The sequence below is a fragment of the Oryctolagus cuniculus genome, chromosome 17 (genome assembly GCF_051225735.1).
Source record: "Oryctolagus cuniculus isolate XC-2025 breed Fujian yellow rabbit chromosome 17, ASM5122573v1, whole genome shotgun sequence".
NCBI lineage: Eukaryota > Metazoa > Chordata > Mammalia > Lagomorpha > Leporidae > Oryctolagus > Oryctolagus cuniculus.
The window spans coordinates 61,012,103-61,038,662 of record NC_142883.1 but is presented as its reverse complement, the minus strand read 5'-3'; the positions used below and the strand labels follow the sequence as shown (position 1 = coordinate 61,038,662).

At 45.5% G+C, this 26,560-nt stretch overlaps 1 long non-coding RNA gene across 4 annotated transcripts in view; it reads right to left on the bottom strand.

Annotated features, from left to right (window-relative positions):
- LOC149121261 (uncharacterized) overlaps positions 1 to 24,198 on the bottom strand; it is a 123,092-nt gene extending 98,894 nt beyond the window's left edge. The window contains exons 1-2 of one of the 4 annotated variants that reach the window (XR_016224347.1): positions 23,840 to 24,198; positions 9,006 to 9,037 (exon numbers count right to left, since the gene is read on the bottom strand). This is a non-coding gene — a long non-coding RNA (uncharacterized LOC149121261). The remainder of the gene's footprint in view (positions 1 to 9,005; positions 9,038 to 23,839) is intronic. The other 3 variants (XR_016224349.1, XR_016224346.1, XR_016224348.1) reach the window with 3 other exon arrangements.
- Positions 24,199 to 26,560: the final 2,362 nt, after the last annotated feature.

Below are 26,560 nucleotides of genomic sequence, written 5' to 3'. Positions count from 1 at the left end.
CGACCCCATGGCTACCTATGGAGGAACAAGGTGACACTTCTTAGGCACAGTGATGGGAATCTGAGGGCTGGAAGAAGAAGTCAGAGTTCAGATCCTCTCACTCATTACAGAGGTGAAGCCATCTAGGCCCTGGGATAGGGATATAGACATGGGGTCCAAGGTTGGCCTACATCATCCAACCAGCAACAGGGATCCGAGTCCTCACCTCAAGTCTAACTCTCCCCTTTCCTTCTCTCTGCTCTGGTGCACACGGAAGGCAACCTGGCAGAGTCTGAAAGTTATCTTGGCAGCGGCGATCTAGGGGTGAGTGATTCCTCTTTTATTTTTTTCTGATTCTCTTGCTTTCTTGCTCACAAGCACCTGGTCCTGCTTCTCCTGTGTTTCCTCCTCACCACAATGGATGATTCGCATCCTGAAGGACCTGGTGGCATCCAGGTAGTGGATGTCCTTGCACTGTGGATGCTGGTCCAGTCTCTCTGCAGCCCTCCCCTCTCCCTTCATCAGCCTTGCCCTCACTCCTCACCCCCGGACTGCACTATGAAACGGTGCTGAGCAACCCGACTGCCCACACAGGGAACTCAGCCGGGGACAGGCAGGCAGGGTCCCAGTGTCAATGGAGGGAGGACTCCAGGGAAGTCTGACTCTGGCCTCCATGTCCCCCAGGGCAGGGCTTTTCCTTAACGCCTGTTTCAGGAAACACACTTGTCTCCTTCCAGCTGTCCACATGTTCCCTTGATGTTAACTACCCTGAAAGTCTACAGGACATGGAGGACCTTGATCAAGATCAGGAAATGTGAGTTTGGAGCAGGTAGACGGGGGTCAGGGAAGTAAGGGCACATGGACTCCATTGCTTCACATTCTTTTGACACCTCAGGGAAGCCAACAAACTGGAGCCCAGAGGTGGAGAGGCTGCCGTCGAGCCTGACCTGGAAAGTGATGAATGGATGTTCAGGATCCATGCAGGTGAGTGAAAGATGCACCCTGAGGTGGTTCCAGGGACACATCCCCATTCCATGGCAGCCCTTAGGGCTCCCAGGCTGAGCCCCCAGTAGCTGCTTTATCTGAAGGAAAGGCTGGAGTTGCTAGCAGGATTGGCATGCAAATGACTTCGGAGGGGGATGTTAGTTGTGTTGTTTCTGGGGAGAGCCCCCAGAGCTGTTGAACATCTCCCACTACAGGGTGCATCCCCACCTGCCCAACCCAAAGTCAACAGGCAGTTTCACAGGTGTGGGGAGACACTGTGGGTCGTCCCTGACCTCTTCAAACTCAGGACGATTAGGAAGAGGGTGAGACAGAGAGAGGTGCCTTTGGGTGTCTTTTCACACCAGGAAAAGAGCCCACTGCACTCACCTTTGTATCCTTGTGGGTACCCAGCCCATGCTGACACCAAATAGGAGCCAGCACAGAACACAAGAGCTCCAGGCCTTTTGGGGACCTCAGCCTCCTTTCTTAGAGCCTTTTTTATATGTTGATTGCTTTATTTTTCTGGGTGTAAAATTTCCTATGTACCTGTCAAATTCAAACATTTGGGCCAGTGCCATGGATCACTAGGCTAATCCTCCGCCTTGCGGCACCGGCAAACCAGGTTCTAGTCCCAGTCGGAGCGCCTGATTCTGTCCTGGTTGCTCCTCTACCAGCCTAGCTCTCTGCTGTGGCCCAGGAGTGCAGTGGAGGATGGCCCAGGTCCTTGGGCCCTGCACCCGCATGGGGGAGACCAGGAGGAAGAACCTGGCTCCTGGCTTCAGATAAGTGCCGTGCGCCAGCCGTAGCACACCAGCCACAGCAGCCATTGAGGGGTGAACCAACGGAAAAGGAAGACCTTTCTCTCTGCCCCTTTCTCTCTGCCTGTCAAAAAAAAACAAAAAACAAAAAACAAAAAACAAAACTAAAAAAAAAAATTCAAACACTTGCCAGCAATTCAAGGCAAAGCTCACTTTGAAGAGTAGCAGGAGCAGGGCCCCAAGCCCCTCTGTTCTTCTCATTTGTGCTCTAATCTATACTTCAATTACAAATACACATTGGCTGTATGTCTTCAAAAGAAAGTCTTCCATCACATGTTCCATGCCAAAATATACTAAAGCAATAATGGTGGGGTTTTAATGCCACAGAATGATTCTTTGCCAATAAAATCTCTGAGATGACTTTTACAGGGAGGATAGAAAGAACTTCCACAAGATTAGGGAAGGAAACCAAAGGGCTCTGTGCAGTTGTCCATAATTAACATGCAGCTCACAGGCCCCAGACCTGTGGGGTAAGGACTGAGTGGGCAAGGTCAGGACTCCCATTCTGTGTCATCAGACCTCCTGCTCCTCACAAGACCCAGGGGTGTGGGCCTTGGATTTGTAATCCCAGGGGCCAAGAGACCTCCCCCTTCCCATGCATCAGGTTCACTGCCAAAGTAGCCAGTCCCATGAAGGCTGCCCAGGTGAGTGCCTAGGGGAATTCACAATTGTAGGACATCCACACCCCATCCAGATGGGCCTCAGTGCCCCATGGCCCTGACTGCTGTGGAGTTCAGGACCTATGGTTACCTCCCAGGGCACAGGAGCCTTCTGAGAGCTGCACTCCCACCCCACTGTCCCCACCCCAGCCTCATCCCTGTCCTCCCCACTGACCCCTGCTCCTGTGTCTTTCTTGCAGACATCTTTAGCTGCTCGGAAGTCTGCAGTGTGGAGTCCTGGCAATCAGAGGAGCTGGAGTTTCCCACGCCATTGGAAACTTGAACTACACAGGAGACACAACATCAGCCACACCCCTCCTCACCAGTCCTCTGCGAGCTTTATATTAAATTCTTTCACCTAGTACTAGTTGATCTTTACATGCTTTTCTGTAAAATAAATACATCATAAGAAAACACCTTTAGCAAAGGCAGAACTTAATCAGAGAGCAGTCACCCTAGGGAGTACCTCTATCATCACTCCCTCGAGAGGAATCTCATTTGGTCTTCACTGAATAAAGTCACTGCCAGGTTGGCTGTTAAAATCTGTCCTTACAGTAATGACTTTCTAGGGTTTTTGTCTCACGTCTGTTCCTTCCTCTGGAAGGGATCATGGGGTTCATCTCACCCAAGATCTCTCACAAAGTCTTGGATGCCAATGTTATTTTTCACCTAATGGCAGCTTGGATGGCACAAAGTGCTTGTCTCTTCTTGAGCATCTTAAATATTGTCTTCTTTTTCCTCCCAACCCAGACCAGCTGGATCATTTTCATTCCCTTCTATGTTACTCATCCCTGTATTCTAGATCTCTGAATATTTTTCATATAATTCCCAGATTTTACTAGACTATAAATGGCTTCACTTACTCAAAGTATGACCCAGTTTTCTGTGAAGGAGGAGTTTGAGAGCATATTGTCATTTCCGGAAACAGTCTGAATTATAATTATTAGCTTTAGATCATTGCATTGGTTTTTCCTCTTCCAGCAATCTCATTCATACACATGCAGGTATTCAACTTCTGGTATTCCTCTCTCATCTTCTGAAATCTTTGGTCAAGCTCCTATTCTGTATATGTCCTCTCTCACCTTCTGTTTCCTGAAAGGCACAGATCTGTTTGTGTTTCTTCTGGTTTGCATTTCATGGGTGATGTTAGTTTTTCCTGTTTTCCTCCTTCTTTCCTGAGTCTGCCCATTCATTTCTGAGCTTCCCTGATTCTTAGTATCCTGTCCTTCCATGCTTGGTATCATTGTCTCAACCATGTCTCCCTCATCCTGAAAACTACCCCGCCGAGAACACAAATTACACAAAGATGGAAGTGTTTTCATGTATCAGAGAGTACTTTCTCTCTCTTTATTACTGATTCCTCCCTCTAGTACTTTTATATGGGGATGGGCATATTGCCACCAAGATTCTGGTTTTGTTCCTTTTAATAGAAAATTTGGTTTTGGGAATTTTGCATGAGCAATAGGATTCAGAAAGACTTGTCTTACTTCACATAGCTTCTCTCAGTTGCTTTTGTGCAATGCTGAAAAACATGACACCTGATTTCTTGGCTCTGCAATTTACCATTATTCCATATGAGATTCCCCTCTGAAAACCCCTTTTTCAGCTTAACTGGATTATTGCTACTCCATAGGAAGGCCTGTTATATAAGGAAACAATGGCCCCCAACTTTGCAAATCTAGATTTATAAGATCCCTTTCTATGAAGAGTCAGTATCAGAATCTCTGAGATTACGCAGTTACTTTCTATGATGTCTACAAAATTCTTTTCTCTGAGTGACTGGTTAGCCTGTCTTTATCAGTCACCATTTCATTCATAGGATCATTAAGTTTTAGTTTCTTTTGGTTTCTTTGAATCACAAAATTTAGGAGCTTTTTTTATTTATATTTGTGGTATTTGAGTTTAGAATTAGTAATTTTCACTTTACTTTTACATCAGTCTTATTTCAGAAAAATTTGGTTTCAGTTACCAAAATGTTTTTTAGTTAGTTAGTTTTAGTGAGTGCTATGCATTTTGAATCCCTTAGACTATCAAACAGGTACATGCAAGATCAGGTTCACCTAGGTCCACAACTCCAGCAGAAATGAGTTTTGCCAAGTTCAAGCATAAACAGCTGGCTTACCACAATTCCTTGTGTTTGACACAGAATGGCCAAGGATCATCTTACTGATTTGCCCTTGTCCTTAAATGCACTACGTTGGAAATAAACTCTCTAAGCAAAAGTACTCTTTGAATTTTCTTTGCTGATATATAAAAATTAATGTACAGGAAAAAAACTGTCATCCATATAATGTCATGAATCCAATTCCTGAGCAATTAAAGATTTACACACACACATACACACACACTACATGATGGGTGGCTTGGAAAACAAAATGATGATCTTATACTCACAAACCAGGAGTTCATGAATGAACTCTGGCTCCCTGGAGCCTGGGGATGTTCTACTGCTCACTGTCCAGGGACACCCATTGGTGGGTGGAATGGCTGAGCCAGGCCCACAGCTGCATCTTTCATTTTCAAGATTTATTTATTTATTTGAAAGGCAGAGTCAGAGAGAGAGAGAGAGAGAGAGATCCTCCATCTACTGGTGGTTCACTCTCCAAATGGCCATAACAGCTGGGATTGGGTCAGGCCAAAGGCAGAAGCCAGGAGCTTCATCTGGATCTCCCACGTGGGTGCAGGGGCCCAGGCACTTGGGCCATCTTCCACTGCTTTTCCAAGTGCATTAGCAAGGTGCTGGGTGGGAGGTGGAGCAGCCGGTCATAAACTGGTGGCCATATGGGATACCGGCATTGCAGGTGACAGGATAACCTGCTGTGCCACAACACTGACCCCCACAGCTGCATCTTAGCCCTGCCCCCCAACACACAAACACATACACATGGCATCGCTTGTTAGCAAAAGACAAGATTAATATCATACAAGCTCTTCAAGCCTCTGATACCCTACAAGCATGCACAGGTGATCTCTCCCCAAACTGTCCAGGCACCGGTTGGCAGGATTCATGGATGGCATGGTGTGCACCTGTGACTTCAGAAACATAGGCATGGCATGCAGAGGAGGCGCTGGGCTGGCCTCCTGATGCACTTGTGCATGGTGCAGATAGCTCAGAGGCAGCAAGTCTAAAAGGGATAACAGTGGGTGGAACAGGAGCTACAGCCTCAGACACAGTGAGCAGGAGGCCAGAGAAGTAACTTCCTGGAAACCACTCCTGTTAAGCCTCTCATGTGCTTGGAGGGGCATTACGGACCTGTGGCTGGTTTACTGGCTATTCGAATGGGACATGTGGGAGACAACAAACCCCCACACCAGAGGCTGAGGATAAAGCATGAAAAACCAGGTAGGAGCACAAGAATGGGTCTAATAAAGGACCTTCTACTGGTGAGTGGGTTATCTCCCTTGTTGGAGGGCACAGGGATGTGAGCTGTCTATGCATCATCTAAGATCAGGAGATAGGGACAGAGTGAGCATCTAGATCAGCCATGAGTCCCCGGATCTCAAGTCAACTGGATTTCCGGACGACTCCTGGTTCATTAATGGGAATTTGAGTGCTGCAAGGGATATGTAGCAAAAGTAACCTTTTGGGGCACATTCCTCCCTTGATGTATTTAAGGAAATGTGTGAAAGTACTGAATGAATGTTTAAAGACACATATATAACTTTATAAATACCTCTATGCTTTGAAAAATAATATTGTGGGGCTGCACTATGGTATAGTGGGTAAAGTTGCTGCCTGCAGTGCCGGCATCCCATAAGGGTGCCAGTTCAAGTCCCAGCTGCTCCACTTTTTTAATATATTTATTTATTTGAAAGGCAGAGTTTCAGAGAGGCATAGGCATAGGTATAGGCATAGGCAAAGAGAGAAAGAGAGAGAGTGAGAGTGAGAGAGAGAGAGAATCTTCCATCTTGGGCCATCTTCCACTGTTTTCCCAGGCCATAGTAGGAAGCTGGATCAGAAGTGAAGCAGCCAGGTCTTGAACGGGCACCTATATGGGATGCAGGTACTACAAGAGGTGACTTTAACCACTATGCCACAGCATTAGCCCCTGCTCCACTTCTGATGTAGCTCCCTGTTAATGTGCCTGGGAAAGCAGAAGAAAATGGCCCAAGTGCTTGGGCTCCTACACCCTCGTGGAAGACCTGGATGAAACTCCTGGCTCCTGGCTTCTACCTGGTCCAGCCCTGGCTGTTGCAGCCACCACGGGAGTGAAACAGTGGATGAAGATTTCTCTCTCTCTCTCTCTCTCTCTATCTCTCTCTCTATCTCTCTCTCTCCTCTCTCTAGTGTTGCCTTTCAAATAAACAAATCTTTTTTTAAAAAAGAAAAAGAAAGTTGTTTTTTACTTGTAAAGCTGCATCCTTCCTTCCGGGATGCTTCCCTCTCAAAGGAAGGAGGAAGTCAGGACAACCTTTAATTTACAAATGTGCACACCACAAATACATAAAACATGTATCCTAGAAATAAATACAGATAGAAACCAATCTGTAACATCCACATACCTGACGTTCACAACACATTGGGCTTACAAAACTAATATACACAGCCCCAAAGAGCTCATACAGAATTGGACACACACACTCAAGCTCTTCACAGAGGGGCCACTGAGCCCTCCTCTTCTGTGCTGGAAAGCATGGGGGTCAGAAACACCCAGAGACCCTTGCTGATAGTTCCATTGACCATGGGATGACACCAATCACCACGGACATGTCAGTGCATCAGCCCTGAAACCAGGGACCTCAACATCATTGGATTGTTGGCCACTCTTTTCCAGAAAGAAAACCCACATTTTGAAAAATTGTGGCACTTAAAGACTCCCGGGTCAACAAGGGTAGGTGAAGCCTGGCCTCTCCCCCTAATCCGTGTTTCTGGGGAGGTTATCTTGTAGGTAGTAAACCTAGGCACCAGGTCAGATGGCATGAGGCTGGAGGGATGGTCTTGTCACAGTGCAACCAAAATGGGGTTGTTTGGGGACTTCTCAGAGACCAGGAAATGGCACGGGCCTGAAGGCTACACACTCTGGGAAAGCCAGCTCTGGCCAAAGCAGCATGTCCTAGAGATACTACCCAGGAGAACTGCAGGGCCAGTTCACTGACTCTCTTGGAAACACCTGGAGTCCACATGCTGTACGCCTCCCACACCTGAGGTGCTCAGGACCCATGGCTGACAACACCCTTCACTGACAACACCCCCATGTGAAAGATACCCCTCACCAGGTCACAGGCTGGATGTCTGGTCTGAAAGCCAAGGTGGATGCATAAGGAGACTGTCTATTTTAGGGCCCACTAATTATAGGCCAAGACACTTAGAAAAACTGTTAGACATGTGTGCACATATATGTTGCCCATGGACATAGCCAGAAGACAGGAGCAAGGTGATGGGTCATCCCCAGTCCCCAGTCCCCAGGCCATTAATCTTTCCAGAAGTCCCTTGCTTCTACATTGACAGGTGGAAACCCATATCGTATCCACAAGAAAAGTTAAAACTCTTAGACAAATACACATTACACACACATCTGTAAATGTGTGCATGTACCGAACAAACTGCGGAGGAAGTGTACATAACTGTGTATGTACTCCTATTGGTCTACAGAACAGACAGTGGTTCCTTTAACTGTGGAGCTATATGGGATAATCTGACACTGCAGAAGGGAGGAATGTACTATGGCCATTATTTCTAGAGCTGTATATACTCAAAAATACATGCAAACATATATGTTTTCAAAGTAAGTAACAGAGAAATAAATCCATGAGTATTAAATCCATGATTCTATAACAAGACACTGTACGTATACAAATAACTACACACACAACACTGGGGAGCACACACAATCTGACACACATAGACACATAGACACACGTATAGTCTATATAATCTAATTGTCCAGGCATTGGGCCCTCCACGTCTCACTGGCAAGCTTGGGGTATAACACACCTGGAGGCCCTTCACTGCCCATTCCAGGGCCCCTTAGTGCACACCAATCACCAGGGCCTTTCTACCAAAACAGCCATGACAACATGGATCTGAATCTTGGTGGAAAGATGGCCACTCTTTCCATAAAAAGAAAAACACATCCTTTGAATCAGCCATGAGTCTGAGCAACTCAGATGCCAACAGAACTGAAGCTAGCCCTCTCTGTGGAGAATTTCCTCACACAGAGAGCTATGTTCTGAGGCTGACTTGGAGGTAGTCCATGAAGACCTGAGTTCTGGTGACATAAGGCTGGTGGCACAGGTCTGCCACGTGAGAGTGCCCTGAGGATAACGTGGGACTTCCGAGGGTCTCCTTGGATGTTTATGGCCCCCACACTCTCGTACAGGAAAGGCGATGGTCAGCCAAGGGCTCCTATGACCTCAACCCAGCCAGGGTTGCACATTTCTGGCCCATGATTGGCAGGTTCTGTTCTGTATGGTATTCATAGCTAAAATAGTGCTCTTGTAGAAATCCTGGCCTGGATACACTTATGAAAATGTACATAAACATTGAACAAACTCTTAAAGATATATACTTAACTGTCTGACTACTTGTACCACTCTATAAACATACAGAAAATGGTTCCTTTACCTGTATTCTTGCAACCAGGATGCTTCAACTCCCTAGGAGAAAAGAATGCATTAACATCATTATTTCTACAAATGTATACAAACACAAATATATACAAACATGTACATCACAGGAATAAATAAAATAGAAAAACATCTGATCCCACATGCATGAGAGTATAACAAGAAAGTGTACATGTACAAATAAGTTAGATACACAGCAAAGCACACACAACCACACACACACACACATTTACTTCCTTTGTCTAAAGGCCATTTGGCCCTCCCCTCCAGTATTGGTAATATTGAGGGCATACACACCCAGGAAATCCCTTCACTGCCATGTCCATGGTCCATGGCAACACCAATCACCAGGGACATGTCACTGAACTACCTATGGCAACAGGTAGCCCATTAGGGAGCTGAATGCTCTTTCCAAAGATGTCCACAAGAAGGAAAAATCATCTTTTAGTTAAGTCAGAGCTTAGACTCTCAACTGCTTAGAGTCAGAGCTTAGAATCTCAACCAATGGGTCTGGCAGCAGCTGACCTCTAAGAACATTCCCTCACACTGTGCTCTCAGTTCACCATGGAGAGAGTACACATCATGGCATCAGGCTGGATGGACAACCCTACCAGGAATGGACTTCAAGGAGGATGTTTGGGGACTTACAGAAGCCAGGCCCAGACCCTGAACACTATGCCCTATTACAGAGCTGGCTCTACCTATAACTCCCTTGTCCTAGAGGCCAATGTAGCTACCTAGAGGATGGGCTCACTGACTCATTGAGAAACAACTAGAAACCATGTGTCTTAGGCCTCCCACATTGAAAACCCAGGACTCTCAGCACCAGTGTGATCCTGGCATTCCTGATTGGAGAAGGGCTTTCAGGAATAAAACAAAGCCTAGAGGACAAAAGGGAAATGACAAATGACCATGACCACTTGAAGTTTAAACATAACACAGAAGCAGCGTGAAAACAGCCAACGCTATGGGGATCATCTGTGCGAATGCACATACGCAAAGGATGCTGCCTGCCCATTAAGTGGTGCCCTAGAAACACGTGTAATTTCTGGGCTTCTTTATTTTTTTTCACTTTTATTTTACTTTATTTTATGTTTTTTATTCTTTATTATTTTTGACAGGCAGAGTGGACAGTGAGAGAGAGAGAGAGAGAGAGAGACAGAGAGAAAGATCTTCTTTTTTTGCCGTTGATTCACTCTGGGCTTCTTTAAATAAATGTTTAAAAGATACTGGTTTCAGCATTACCTACTATAATGAGAAAATCTGCTCTCTCTTTCTTGATCTCTCTTGCCCTCTCCTCCAGCCTGTTGGGTTTCCCCCACCTGACAATAAACATTTTCCCTTACTCTGGTGTTTGGTGTGTTTTGTGGTGACCTTTCATTGGCTCCAAAACCTGGGGCCAGACTCTGCCCTCAACCTTGCTTTCGTCTCGGGGATGTGAGCTGCTTTGGGATCCTGGATTTCTGCCAACCACAAAACTCAACCCCGGACTTCCCTCACCTCTGAACACTCTGCAATCTCCATCCACACACCAGCCCTCCAAATTTCCGAGGTAAGACAGGGAGGAAGAAGGATCCTGTCATTTAGACTCTACGGGTTATGGTTCTATGCAACTTCACCCCAAAGTCCTGGTACCAGGCACCACAACTCCTATGGCCTCATGCCTCTACAGACTCTGTGTCCAGCCAATAGCGGGTATGGGTGACGACTCAACCCCCTGTTTCCCTTCTATGAGTTATGTCCTTTGCTCCCATGGGTGCATGGGTAACGACGCCACCCTCTGTTCCCATATCCTCCCGTCAGATGGCCGTGATATCAGGGATCCCCAATATCGGCCATTCTGACTCTACGGGTCACCAGGAGAGCTTCTTCCCATGTTCTAGTTAATCCTCCTCTCGTTAGTCTGCTACCTCGACAACCAGTTCAAGATCTCCATCTGTGAGCATTCGGAAAAGTGGAAGATTTCCTATGTCCAAGCTTTCTCCTATCTCAGTCTAAACCTCCTCTGGCTCAAGTTCTCTGAACTCCCAAAGCTCGCTAAAAAGCCAAAACCCCTTTCTTTTACATTCGCTGCTCTGGCTCTTGCTGTCTCAATTGTACCTACCCCTCCTGTCCAGGAATTCCCACCTATCACAGAACTAGCCCTTGTCCAAAGTCTACTCCCCCTGCCTAATCTATTATCCTCCCTAACACCCTACTCCCAGAGAAGCAAAGGCAAGTTTGGGAGTGGGCTTGTCTTCATGCCATCACCCTCCAGCTCTCATTCTCCAAGGGGGCTTCACCCCTCCCGCTCCTGTTCCAATTTTACCATAAGAATAGCAAGGCAGTGGCGATTCCAACCTCCTGAGTTCTCCTGTCACCTATCCCACCCTTTTGATAGCTCTTTTGTTTTATCATGAGCAAGTCAGACAGGATAATCAGGTCTTTTGGTGGGTTTTGTCCTCGCCTTGTAACTGAATTTCAAGCTGACCTCGCCAGGTCTCCTCAATTCCTACAAACTCGATTTCCTGGTCCCAAGAGTGAGCATTTCCTAGATATATCTCTCCCAACCCACATGAAATAAAGATCAACACTACCAGACCTGCAAACCAGCCAGCTCACCAGGTTAATTACTATTTCCAGACATATCTCCTTTTCCCTAACTGCCCCTTGCTCTGTCACCTATCAGATTTCCTCCTTAGGAATCTCTGGAGGGGTGTCCATCTACTCTCATGGATATTCTGCCCCATTAAATCTAACATAATGACTTCTTGTCCCTGGCACATCGGCCCCAGCCCACAGTCACCCTTGGGACCTGTCTAGCAGCTGCCTGAACTTTTGATTCAGAGGCAGTCCCGAGTGGCTGACTGTTAACCAAGGCATCACTGGCCTAAGGTCTTTCTTGGGTAAAAAGAAAAGTAGACTCAAATCCAATTGGAATCTAAAAAAATGTCTTTGCTAAATAACAATCTCATGCATTAGAATTTGGTTCAACTGTAAATGGACATTGGGTTTACAAGAATTTCTCTCTTTGAATCTAGGAAGATTACTGCCTTTAAAAAAATAGTTGTGGCCGGCGCCACAGCTCAATAGGCTAATCCTCCGCCTGCAGTGCCAGCACCCAGGATTCTAGTCCCAGTTGGGGCACCAGATTCTGTCCCAGTTGCTCCTCTTCCAGTCCAGCTCTCTGCTGTGGCCCAGGAGAGAGTGGCCACAGTGGCCATTGGGGGTGAACCAACGGAAAAGGAAGATCTTTCTCTCAGTCTCTCTCTCTCACTGTCCATTCTGCCTGTCAAAATAAATAAATAAATAAATAAATAAATAAATAAATAAATTTTTAAAAAAATAGTTGCTTTGTAACTTGCGCATCTTGTTTTGCAATTTGGTTTTAACAAGTTTCCAATGAAACAGCAATGGGTAAAGGTGGATTTTTGCGGTCTCTGGTTTAATGCAACTGATTTATAGATGGTTTTATAAAAGGAGTAGAATTCCATGTGAATGTAATTTTGACCATAATTCAGATAGAGGTATGGTATAATATCAGCAATTTCAGTCATCCAGGTGTAATTGCTAAATGTAAATTGGGTAAAGCAAATGAGATAAATGTGTCTAAATGTAAACTTAGCACCTTATATTCTATGCAAAAACTACTTGAGTTTGCTAACATGTTTTCATAAATTGTCTATGAAAATAGTCCAACATTGCTTGATAGTAAGGTTAGATAGAATATGATATGTTATCTTATTTTGAAAATGTTGTCTTAACTGGAGATTTCTAAAGGGTTATTTCAAAATATAAATCAAGGAAATCAGCAGGTGGAAAGCAAAAACTATTATTTGACATGGAACTAGAATCTGATCTTCTGTTAAAGCAAGGAGGCTTTTATAATATTTTGAAATTGTCTTAAAAATCTGTTTAGAACCTGCAGCATCTCCTTTTAATAGTTTTGTTTAAGCATTCTGGCCTCAGAATCAACCCTTCAGGCATTTGGATCTGGCTGAAGAGCCCATGGGAGTATTTTAGACATGGAAAGCCAAGATACTCTGGCAAAACAACAACAACAACTAAAGGAAAGATCTCTGCGAGTGAGATCCCAGTGGAAAGAACGGGCCATCAAAGAAGGAGGTACCTTTCTCTGAAGGAAGGAGAGAACTTCCACTTTGACTATGACCTGGTCTAAATAAGATCGGAGTCGGCAAACTCAAAATAGCTTCCATAGCCTTAGCAACTCATGACAAGAGCTTAGGGTGATTACTGATGCCATAAACAAGAGTGTCAATTTGTTAAGTCAACAACAGGAGTCACTGTACACTTATTCCTCATGTAGGATCTCTGTCCTTAATGTGTTGTACATTGTGATTTAATGCTATAACTAGTACTCAAACACTATTTTACACTTTGTGTTTCTGTGTGGGTGCAAACTGTTGAAATCTTTACTTAATATATACTAAATTGATCTTCTGTATATAAAGAGAATTGAAAATGAATCTGGATGCGAATGGAATGGGAGAGGGAGCAGGAGATGGGAGGGTTGCAGGTGGGAGGAAAGTTATGGGGGGGAGCCGTTGTGATCCATAACTGTACTTTGGAAATTTATATTAAATAAAATTTTTAAAAAATAGTTTTGTTTAACTGGTGACTCTCAGTTTTCAAGCCAGCTCCAGTAAGCTATTCTCTCTTCCCTAGTTCTGACTCTATTAAAACTCTTCCAAGTTATTGGATATGATCCCATGCACTGGCTCTTAAATTTAACATTTTATTTCTGATTTTTGGAATGACCAAAGACACAGATTTTGTGTTCCATTGAAGTAATCTATTGTGCTCTCTTAATATCTTTGTTAGGTTCGAATTGTTTTACAACTGAGTTTTTTATTAAGAGTTTTGGTTTGTTTAAATATATGTTTACTCTAAAACATCTGAGTAATCACCTTGTAACAGTGATCAAATCTGGTCTATATTATGTCATGATGTTAAGGGATCCTATTTCAACCAGATATTTTAAGCCTTCTTGGCATCCTTGACAGGTATTCAAAAAATCAAAGTTCCAAATTCTCTGGACTTTGATATTTCCATTTGGGCCCCTGGAAATATCAAAGGATATCTGTCTCTCATCTTGTAGAGACACCAACTAATCAGGCTATTTGGATTATATTACAGGTACTGTCAAGATGTGAAGTGGTGCTAAATTTTAAGTTATGATAATATAAAATACTACAGATACAAACGTCCAAAGATAAAAAGTCTAATGATCTTGTATTACCAGACCTAAAAGGGATAAATGTCTTTTAAAATCCTACCATAGACTTCTAATTTAGACCATCAAAGATTAGAGATGGGATTTGAGCACCCCTTTGACTTGCATCCTCTTAAAAGTTCCCTTTGGCCTGCTTTAAAAAAAAAAAAACAGGAGGAAGAGAAAGCTAGGCAGCAGAAGCACTGTAAAGATAGGTGGCAGGCCAATTAAGGCTGCTCTACACAGTGATCTGCCATCAAGGAGACAACAGCCTAGTCACTGCGCTGGTTTATATGGAAAGCCAGGGCTTCAGCTTATGAAGAGCCCTGGCAGCTCTGCCAGCAAACAGTCGGGTCACCGGAAATGGATCTGCCCTGGAGTCAAAGGACGCCCAGATCAGAGCTGCAGACCTTGTTGGCTCTAAGCTGAAGAGCCCTTCACTCGACCCAGCTTCCAAACTAACCACTGCTGCTGAGGGGATGGCCAAGTAGGGTCAGTAACATTGCAGAAAGAACTGCAAATTTCCTGTTAGAGATGCCACCTGCTTTTCCCTGGCCAGCTCTCCTCTCAGGCCAGCTATATAAGGGAAGTCAACAGGGTGCCTTCCCCAAGGAGGTTCACACCTCCCTTCGGATGTACCCCATGTGAAGAGACAGATAGGTCTGGGCCTCATAACTGGCAAGGCCTTAAAGCCCACCTGACTATTATCAGGCCCCTTCTGTCAGTTTCTATTTGCCTCTCAATCAAAAAACTTGTTCATGGTTTAGACAGCAGCTTTCTTGGGTCCCCTAATAATGACTCTGTCCTTTATTTTAGACCCTGTCTAGCCCACTTGGGGATTCATTCCTTTGTAATCACAGCCTCTACTCTTACATCAATGGCTCCACTCCAACCGTATGCATTGATGGTCCTCTCCCCCACTTAATGTTTTTTTTTTTTTAGAGACTTTTTTTTTAACTTTTATTTAATGAATATAAATTTCCAAAGTATAGCTTATGGATTACAATGGCTTCCCCCCCCCATAACGTCCCTCCCACCTGCAACCCTCCCCTTCCCCACTCCCTCTCCCCTTCCATTCGCATCAAGATTCATTTTCGATTCTCTTTATTTTTTTTTTATCTTTTATTTAATGAATATAAATTTCCAAAGTACGACTCATGGGTTACAATGGCTTCCCCCCCCATACCGTCCCTCCCACCAACAACCCTCCCCTTTCCCACTCCCTCTCCCCTTCCATTCACATCAAGATTCATTTTCGATTATCTTAATATACAGAAGATCAGCTTAGTATACCTTAAGTAAGTATTTCAACAGTTTGCTCCCACACAGAAACATAAAGTGAAAAATAATAGATGATTTTTTTAAAATGATGATGAAATCAGATCAGACCTATTGTCATGTTTAATCCCAGTGAGAGTCAAGTTGGGAATTGAAAATTTCTTTCTTTTTTTTTTTTTTTTTACAGAAGATCAGTTTAGTGTACATTAAGTAAAGATTTCAGTCGTTTGCACCCCCATAGAAACACAAAGTGAAATATACTGTTTGAGTACTCGTTATAGCATTAAGCCTCAGTGTACAGCACGTTAAGGACCGAGATCCTACATGAGGAGTAAGTGCACAGTGACTCCTGTTGTTGACTTTACCAATTGACACTCCTGTTTATGGCATCAGTAATCTCCCTATGCACCAGTTATGAGTTTCCAAGGCTATGGAAGCCCCTCAAAAAATTCTGGCCAATAGAATACAACAACACATCAGGAAAATCATCCACCCAGACCAAGTGGGATTCATCCCTGGTATGCAGGGATGGTTCAACATTCGCAAATCAATCAATGTGATTCACCACATTAACAGACTGCAGAAGAAAAACCATATGATTATCTCAATTGATGCAGAGAAAGCATTTGATAAAATTCAACACCCTTTCATGATGAAAACTCTAAGCAAATTGGGTATAGAAGGAACATTCCTCAATATAATCAAAGCAATTTATAAAAAACCCACAGCCAGCATCCTATTGAATGGGGAAAAGTTGGAAGCATTTCCACTGAAATCTGGCACCAGGCAGGGATGCCCACTCTCACCACTGCTATTTAACATAGTTCTGGAAGTTTTAGCCAGAGCCATCAGACAAGAAAAAGAAATCAAAGGAATACAAATCAAGAAGGAAGAAGTCAAACTATCCCTCTTTGCAGACGATATGATTCTGTACTTAGAGGATCCAAAGAACTCTACTAAGAGACTATTGGAACTCATAGAGGAGTTTGGCAAAGTGGCAGGATATAAAATCAATGCACAAAAATCAACAGCCTTTGTATACACAAGCAATGCCATGACTGAGAAAGAGCTGCTAAGGTCAATCCCATTCACAATAGCTACAAAAACAATCAAATACCTTGGAATAAACTTAACCAAGGACGTTAAAGATCTCTACGATGAAAATTACAAAACCTTAAAGAAAGAAATAGAAGAGGATACCAAAAAATGGAAAAATCTTCCATGCTCATGGATTGGAAGAATGAACATCATCAAAATGTCCATTCTCCCAAAAGCAATTTATAGATTCAATGCAATCCCAATCAAGATACCAAAGACATTCTTCTCAGATCTAGAAAAAATGATGCTGAAATTCATATGGAGGCACAAGAGACCTCGAATAGCTAAAGCAATCTTGTACAACAAAAACAAAGCCGGAGGCATCACAATACCAGACTTCAGGACATACTACAGGGCAGTTGTAATCAAAACAGCATGGTACTGGTACAGAAACAGATGGATAGACCAATGGAACAGAATTGAAACACCAGAAATCAACCCAAACATCTACAGCCAACTTATATTTGATCAAGGATCTAAAACTAATTCCTGGAGCAAGGACAGTCTATCCCCCACTTAATGTTGTATAATTGTTCAGAATTTTTCTTTTTTTAAAGATTTATTTTATTTATTTGAAATACAGAGTTACAGATAAATCTAGAGACAGAGAGAGGGGTCTTCCATCTTCTGGTTCATGCCCCAGATGGCCTCAATGGCTGGAGCTCTGCCAATCCGAAGCCAGGAGCTAGGAGCTTCTTCCGGGTCTTGCATGCTGTGCAGGGGCCCAAGGACTTGGGCCATCTTATATGGCTTTCCCAGGCCACAGCAGAGAGCTGGATCAGAAGAGGAGCAGCCGAGACTAGAACTGGTGCCCATATGTGATGTCAGCGCTTTAGGCCAGGGCTTTAACCCGCTGCACCATAGCGCCAGCCCCCAGAATTTTTCTACAGACAAGGCCCTCTACCCACAAGAATTGAGCGACCTTTCTCCCAGTCTTGGTTGGGATCAGCTCCGCAGCCTCTCTGTCCTCAGTAGTGGTCTCAGAGCAGCTTTTGGCCACAATGTTATCTCAACCAAACTACTGCAAACAACTCCAATAGTTTTACAACTGTTGTTTGCAGTTACAAGAGAAGGTCACTAGGCCCATCGAGACCTCAGTTGATGCCATCTGAGGTCTCCAAAGCCATATTGCCTCACTAACCAATGTGGTACTATGGAATAGATGGACCTTAACTGTGTTGTTATTATATTAATCAATAAGGTCAGGCAAAACTACATCCATCAAACAGTCTTACAGAGTCCAGAGACTCCCCCCTCATATCCTCTCCTCTATGAAATCCTCTCATTACTTGGTTAATGCCACTCTTATGACCACTGGCTGCTATCCTCACCCTGTCTTTTATACTACAGTGTCTGTTTAAGTGATTACAGGAGGTGATAATGGAACGAACCAAAGCCTTCACCAGTCAGGAGGTAAACCCAATGCTGCTGCAGGGATATACTTGGCTCCCCACCCAGGAGATCGCAGCTTGAGGCATCACCCCATGCCAGCAGAGAGTAACTTGTTGTCCCATGTCAACAGAAAGTAGCTCTAAAGACAGATCATCATCCCTCCAACCCTCCTGGACTTTGGGGGCTGATGTGATCCCATACAACACTTGCTTTATAAAAAAAGGGGGGGTTAGTAAAATGGTGCAGTCTCATCTGTGGCATGATCTACTCCCTGGACACCATCCTCAGCTCTAGCCCCCGCTACCACTGCTAGAAGCCAGATGACAAAATGGCCCAACCACAGGTGTCAGCTCCACCCCCACTCCAATAGGATTCGCTGCTATTTCCCAGCCCCCTGCAAAGTTTTAATAGGACACGCTTCCTGAACACGTGCTCTCTCTCTTCATCTCTCTCTCGACTTCTTTCTCTCGCTTACTCTCTTGCCCTCTCCCCCCTGCCTGTCAGGTTTCCCCCACATGACAATAAACCTTTTCCCTTAAAAAAATGAGAAAATCTGAGAGGTAGGGATTTCAGACATTCAGTGAGAGAGGGCACCTTAAATAAATTCCTGTATGTCCGTACACACAATACTATGGATCTGCAGTTCAACTTGTGTTTGAGTGAGGAAATCACGAGTGACAAAATAGTAAATGCAAAAAGCAAGTTACATAGCTTCCCTGGTTGAAAAATGGTATGCACATTTATTTTTTAAAAAATCACATGTGGGGGCCAGTGCTGTGGCACACAGTGAGTTAAAGCCCTGGCCTGCAGTGCTGGTATCCCATATGGGCACTGGTTTGAGCCCCAGATATTCCACTTCTGATCCAGCTCCCTGCTAATGTGCCTGGGAAAGCAGTGGAAGATGGTCTAAGTCCTTGGGCCCTTGCACCCACATGGGAGACCTGGGAGAAGCTCCTGGCTTCGGATCGGCTCAGCTTCAACCATTGAGACCATCAGGGGAGTGAACCAGCAGATGGAAGATTCCCCACCCCTGGGTCTCTACCTCTTTCTCTCTGTAACTCTTTCAAATAAATAAAATAAATCTTTTTAAAAAATCATATGTGGAGAGAGACACTAAAGTAACTGAAGCAATTTCAAAAAATGGGAATTAAGTGCCTTCCATGTCAACACTTTTCTATTAACTAATAAAACCCATGTAGTATTGTCAGAAGGAGAGACACATTGGTCAATGCAGAACAGACACTCAACCAAGTACGACCACACATTTCCACCTATAATCTGCACACATAACCACAAGCCTGTGGAGAGCAGGGCCTGTCTCCCGCAACATGGCGAAATAAGTACTGAGACTACCAAGACTAGACTAGACCACTGAGACTATTAAGACTAACTCTATGCATCTGATCTCCCACCATATGGCGCCGAGAGAGTAAACAAATCTTACACAGCTGCTTCGTTAATTAGCTGATTCCTGACCCAACCCCTGTTTGGAAGAAAGCAGCGTGCTCAGCATGTGGGCAGCAGAGCACGGATTGGTGGGAGAGGACTATAAAAGGGGGAGAGAGACAACATGCAGGGGCCCCCCTGAGAGAGTCAGTCAGAGAGCTCCTTGGTGCCACTCCTCCGCGAAAGCGAGGGAGCGGTGGGGGTGCCGCTGCTCCTCCGCGGAGGCGGGGGAGCGGTAAAAATCTGGGAAGGACCTGGGAAAGAGAACAGTGCCCAGTGTCATTCCTCTGCGAGTGGGGGAGCGACACAAGCCCATACTGAGAATGGCATATCTCCAAAGTCACAAAGGATGTGTAAGCCCACCACAATCCAAGACCCACTTTCAAAGAACTTGGACATGTGGTAAAACCCATCTTATTCCACTAGAAAGCATATGAAAATATAAACACTAAATGCTATCTAAGTCAAATCTTTACATTTGACTCAAATACACCCACACTGTCCACATTTACAATGCCCAGAGCCCCAGATACAACATTTCCTCAAGTAGATAATCTGCTTTGTATTATTACTCCCTTCATTTTCATTACTACTTGCTTTTTCTATAGAAGCTGGTGTGGAACAGGATAGACAGTTTAGCCACCTGCAGCCAAAAATCTAGCACACGCATGAGCTTTAGTAGATTTACAATCTTTGCACTTCACCTGGCAGGTGTCTCATCAATTTTTGAAGCCATCAATTTCATCATGATAGTTAATATTAAATCACTTACTATATCCCAACCATTTGTAGGATCACTATTATTTACAAATATAATCCTCCTGGGACTGGCATTGTGGCACAGCAACTTAAAGCCCCAGCCTGCAGCACCAGCATCCCATGTGGGTTCCAGTTCGAGTCCCAGCTGCTCCACTTCCAATACAGATCTCTGCTAGAGCCTGAAGGCAGTGGAAGACGGCCCAGGTCTTGGAACTGTGCACCTGCACTGGAGACCTGGAAGAGGCTCCTGGCTCCTCTTTAGTTACACTCATATGGAGGTAATATCGAATGATCCCACCCATACTGTGAGCCTTGGGTTTTATCTTTCTATTTACTGTTAGATGGCCAAGGCATTGCTCTAGCCAACTCATTCCTAGACACCGTTCTTCACGATGCATACTGTGCCACACCACATTTCCACTGTGTCTTGTCTGTAGATCTGCATTCACAATCGCAGGAGGAGTCACATACTGACTTTTACTATTTTCAGGATATACACTTGAGTCTCCCTGAGCTACAATTTACTTAATTATATTTGTATAATAAATCAATATTTTTCTTGCATAATTGGGCATACAACAATAATACTCCAACTTTCCTGATGAAATTTCAACAAGAAATACTGCACCATCAACAGGGTCATTTATTTCATTAAGAGCTATTATAGTAATAATTTGTGTTATTTGAGAAGTTTTTGCCTCAGAACAAGAAGTCTCAGTAATTTAACTGTCACAAACTTGAATACTACACAGTGCCCACATCACATCACACACTCGAAGAGCCAGCTTATGTAAAATCCTGAATTAACAACAGAAGGAATCCTGCAGGGGTTGTGGCACAGAAGGCTAAGCCTCTGCTTGCTATGCTGGCATCCCATATGGGTGCCAGTTCATGTCCTGGCCACTCCTCTTTTGATCCAGCTCTCTGCTTCTGGCCTGGGAAAGCAGTAGAAGATCGTCCAAGTGTTTGGGCCCTGCACCCTCCATTAGGTTAAGGTATTCTATTATCACCAATATGCCTTCAAATCTGTATAAATATTTTAGCATATATTGCATCCTTACTAGGAATATCATCAGTATACTGATACATGGTCACTTTTGTGTATTATAAGGCACAATATTATATGCATTCACTTTAGGAATCCTTGTAATCCTGAATGCTCATTTTATCATATCATGTATATTCATTGCCTACTAGTATTTTTAGCCTATGAAGCCACTGTGCGCCAAACACAGTTAATAGCATCCAACACTTACGGTCAGATAATGTACAAACTTAACCCTTCTCCTATGAATTATATAATTTACAATTACACTTATTCCCATAACAATGTACGCAAAAACATTATACTCTGAATCAACATAAACACAGAGCTTATACACTACCTCATAATCCTATTTATTATAAATAAATCTATTATAAAATAAGCAGTCTCTCACCAGCCTCTTCTCTGACCCTCCTCTTGATACCACCTCACAGCTTCCCTTAATAATCCTAGTGAGTATCCCCTTTCTAAAGGACCACTTCCATGAAAGAAAGCTATATTTAAATATTAATCTATAGGCATTCTTAATTATGACATTCACAGGCACAGAAGTAATTTTGTGCTAGATACTTTTCATCAACAGTAATTTCAACCCAAGTAACTATTACCCAATGAGGAAACTACATAGCATTTAAATGGAAACCATGCATAATAACTTTGATAGTAAAAAGCAAAAATGTCCCTGTATGGTCTTCACCTGTGATTACCAGAAGCCCATGTAGAGGCCACTATTGCTAGATCAATATGCCTTGCAGTCACACTGTTAAAACTAGGAGGCTACAGCATAGCATGAGTCCCTACAATCTGAAATCCCTTAAACAGAGAAGAGAGCCTTCTCACTGCCCAGAGGAGCCCTGTGAGGAAACCCCTAACCAGCGCCATCTCGCTCTGTCAAACACATCTAGCATCACTAACCACTTTTTCATTAGTGAGCCACATTAACACTGGTGATTGTGACTGTCCTTATTCAAACATCACGAAGATTTACAGGAGCTACAGCTCTAACACTGGCCCATGGCCTAACATCAGCAATATTATTTTGTCTTGCAAACTCTATTCACAGGCAAACATCACTATTTGCCCAAGGACTACAAAACAGTTTCACCTCTAGCAGCAGCATGATGAACCCTGGCAAACCTAACTAACTCGGCCTTAGCGCCAATCATTAATTTAATCAGGTGGCTGTTCACAAAAAAGACATCATTCTCACGGTCCAAACCTACTACCATCCTAACAGAGTCTAACCTGTGAATTAACACTATACACTGCATCTGCTTACTAATCACAACACAACAAGGAAAACTTCCATATCATATCAATAACATCCCTCTTTCCTTCACACGAGGAAATCACTCATATCCATCACCTTCTTCCCTATCACTCAGTTCTAAGATCATTTCACGAAACACGCATTGTAAAGAGACAACGTTAGCTTATGAATGTAAAAACAGAAACTTCAGTCTCCTTATTCACTGAGGAAGTATGCAAAAACGGCTAACATGCTCAGACACACAGTAATATGGCTTTCTTAAGCTATAAAGGGTAGAAATAACCCATTGGTTTTAGGAACCAACAAACTATTGCAGCTCCAAATACAAGTAATCTATTTTCTCCCTCTATAACAATGTCACTACTTTCACTTCACCAGTTATAACAACTGTCCCATATTTATAAGGAGATTGGTGCTTTAAACCTCTAATGCGCCTTATTTATTTATTTAATTTTACTTGAGAAACAGAGCCACACTTCGCATCTGCTGGCTCACTACCCACGTGTGTGCAGCCAAAAATGCCATCAGGGTCTACCACGTGGGCAGCAGCCGCTCAATGACACGATCCATCCGTCACTGCTGTTTCCCAAGCTACGCATTAGTGGGCAGAGTCGGAAGCCAGAGCCGGGTCGCAAACTCGGGTACTGCAATATGAGACATGGACCTCGGAACCAGCATCGGAACCTCTCGTCTAAACACCTGACCTGCACTGCGGGTAACTTACGATGCACCTTGCGTGATGTACATTTAAAAACTCATGGTTTACACAGGGTTCCATACGATCTGCGTCCTCAGGGGTCGCTTGGGGGTCCTGGAACGTGCCCTCCGCAGAGAGGGGAGGGCGGCTGGGATTTGTTACCCTGAAGTGAAAACGAGTCCGAAGTAGAGCCTTGAACCCCGGACACTACACCAGACACACCCGAAGGAGAGGATTCCCAGCACGGGGCGGGCATCGTGACCCCCACCCCACCCCGCCCAGCGGGGGTCCCCCACCATCCGCCCCGGAGGCGCCTCCACCCGACCCCTCAGTGTCCACTCCCCGCGGGCACCGCCGGGACCCGGGCCACGAGGGGCCGCGCGGCCGCGCCGCTCCCTCCTCAGAGGCCGAGGCCGCCGGGCGGCGTCTCCGCAGGAGCCCTGCCCGGCCGGGGCTGACCGAGAGGAGCCACGCGGACGCCGGGTCCTCGCTCTCCCTTCCCGGCTCCCGCTCCGGGACGGGGTCAGGGCCGACGGCGCCGCTCCGGCCGCGGACACCGGGACTCGCCAGGCCTGAGGAGCCGGCGCCGCGCGGACGCGGGAAAGCTCTCGGCCCGGCCGAACCCGCGCCCTCACCTGGCGCACGGCCGCGGGCCCGCCCTTCCCGCCGGCGTCCGCCGCTGCCGTCCTGTCCAGGGATCCAGGGATCGGGGCTGGAGCCCCGCACGGCCGTTAGGTGACCGCGCAACCCCTGGCCGAAGGACAGAAAAGCCGGGCCTCGCGGAGAAAATGGCGAGGGGGAAGCTCAGCGGCCTATTTATAGCCTCGGTGTTAAGGTGGCGGGTCCCGGAGACTCATTCTGATTGGATGATGCGGAAGGGCACCAACCAATCAAAAAGCGAAGACAGGGCCGGCGGCGAGGTTTAGCAGGTTAGGCCGTCGCCTGCGATGCCAGCATCCCTTACGGAACCACTTGTGTCCCTGCAAGTGGGAGACCCAGATGAAGCTCCTGGCGCCTGGTCCAGCCCTAGGCCATGGCAGCCATTTGGGGAGTGAACCCGCGTATGGAAGCTCTCTCTTCCCCTCTCCCCCACCCCTCCTGCGCCTTCAAATAAAAAATAAATTTTAAAAACAATTGAAAAAAATTTAAAAAGAATCTGCTCATGTGAGCATTTGGCCTAGTGGTTAAAATGACGTCTGGAGGCCGCCGCTGTAGCAAAGTGGGTAAAGCTGCTGCTTGCGGTGCCTGTATCCCATATAGGCGCTGGTTCAGGTCCCGGCTGCTGCACTTCCGATCCTGCTCTCTGCTACGGCCTGGGAAAGCAGCAGAAGATGGCTCAAGTGCTTGGGCCCCTGCACCCACGTAGGAGACCCAGAAGAAGCTCCTGGCTCCTGGCTTCAGATTGGTGACTCTCCGGTCATTGTGGTCATCTGAGGCGTGAACCAGCAAATGGAAAGATATCCACTGCCTGCCTCTGCCTCCCTGTAACTGCCTTCAAATAAATAAATAAATAAATCTTAAAAAAAAAAAGTTAGTGAAATACATTCAAAGATAAGGGAGCAATTGGTATTTTAAAACAAAAATGACACCTGCATCCCACATTGCAGTGCGTGGGTTCAGGTCCTGCCTCTGGCTCTTGTTATAGATTCATGCCAGTGCAGGGAGGCATCAGACGATGGCTGAAAGAATTGTGTTCCTATCATTCATGAAGGAGACCCGGATTGGGTTCCTAGCTCTTGGCATCAGCCCAGGCCCCAGCTGTCGTGGGTATTTGTGGAGTGAACCAGTATATGACTGCTATCTTTCTCGCTCTCTCACTCTCTCTCTCACTCTCTCTCTGCCTCTCAACTAAATATATATAATAAATTCTTTAACTAAAAAATTTCTTGAAATTCAAGTTGCTGGGTCAGTGATACAGCAGATCGGGGTCAAGGCTGAGATGTTCATTTGGGAACAGACTCTAAAGAGGGAGAACTGGAGCATGTCTGGCCCAGGAACCCAGAGAAGCCAGTTCGGGCAGGAGGGCGTGGTCAGACAGGAAGGAGGTGGTGGAGGTGAGGCGGCTGACTGACCTAGGAGACTGTGGGGTGTGCCCACACAGAGGCCGCTGGCACCCGACGCAAGGTCAGAGGTGATGGGGACTCCCCTGGTGGGGCCAGTGGGTGGAGTGGAGGAGGTGCTGAGAACCGACCACCAATCAGACGCAGCGCTGGGAAGGAGCATGCAGAGTGGAGGGTGCACCTGGGGGTGAGTGGGTTTCTCTTCCTCGTCAGCCACCCAGATATTGGTGCAGGGGACCACAGGGGGCCATGGGGGCTTTCAAGCAATGCAAAGCAGCTCACTTGTACCTCTGCCCCTCCGCTACCCCTCACTAGAGGGAAGCAGGCACAGGTGTCAGCCTCAAGGGCTCCTGGGTTGCTCTGAGGGGTGGGGGTTGTAGATAAGGTGTAGGATACTGGAGACCAGGACTGACCCTGTGTGAGGGGGCACTGATGACACAGGGGAGGAAGGGCAGGCAGCTAAGCTCCCATCTGCTGGATCAATCCTCAGATGCCTGCAAGAGCAAGTACTGAGCTGTGCTGAAGCTGCGTCGCCCGTGTGGATGCCAGGAACCCAATGACTTGAGTCAACACTGCTGCCTCCCAGAGCCTGTATCAGCAGGAATCTGGAGTCAGGAGCCGGAGCTGAGTATGGAACTCAAGCAGTACAATATGGGAGCAGGCATTTTAACCAGGGTGGGGTTCTTTTTTTTTTTTTTTTGAAAGATTTACTTATGGGCTGGTGCTGTGGGACAGTGGGTTAACTCCCTGCCCTGAAGCGCTGGCATCCCATATGGGCGCCGGTTCGAGACCCAGCTTCTCCACTTCTGATCCAGCTCTCTGCTATGGCCTGGGAAAGCAGTAGAAGATGGCCCAAGTCCTTGGGACCTTGCACCCACGTGGGATACCTGGAAGAAGCTTTTGGCTCCTGGCTTCAGATCGGCGCATCTCTGGCCATTGCGGCCAATTAGGGAGTGAACCATCAGATGGAAGACCTCTCTTAATCTCTCTCTCTCTCTCTCTCTCTCTCTCTCCCTTCCCCTCTGTCTCTGCCTCTCCTCTCTCTATGTAACTATGACTTTCAAATAAATAAATAAATCTTTAAAAAAAACTCACTAGATTGTCTAAAATTTTTTTAAAAAAGAAAGATTTATTTATTATTTATTTCAAAGTCAGAGTTACAGAGAGAGAGAGAGGTCTTCGATCCACTGGTTCACTCCCCAATTGGCTGCAACAGCTGGAGCTGCACCGATCCAAAGCCAGGAGCCAAGAGCTTCCTCCAGGTCTCCCACAAGGATGCAGGGGCCCAAAGGCTTG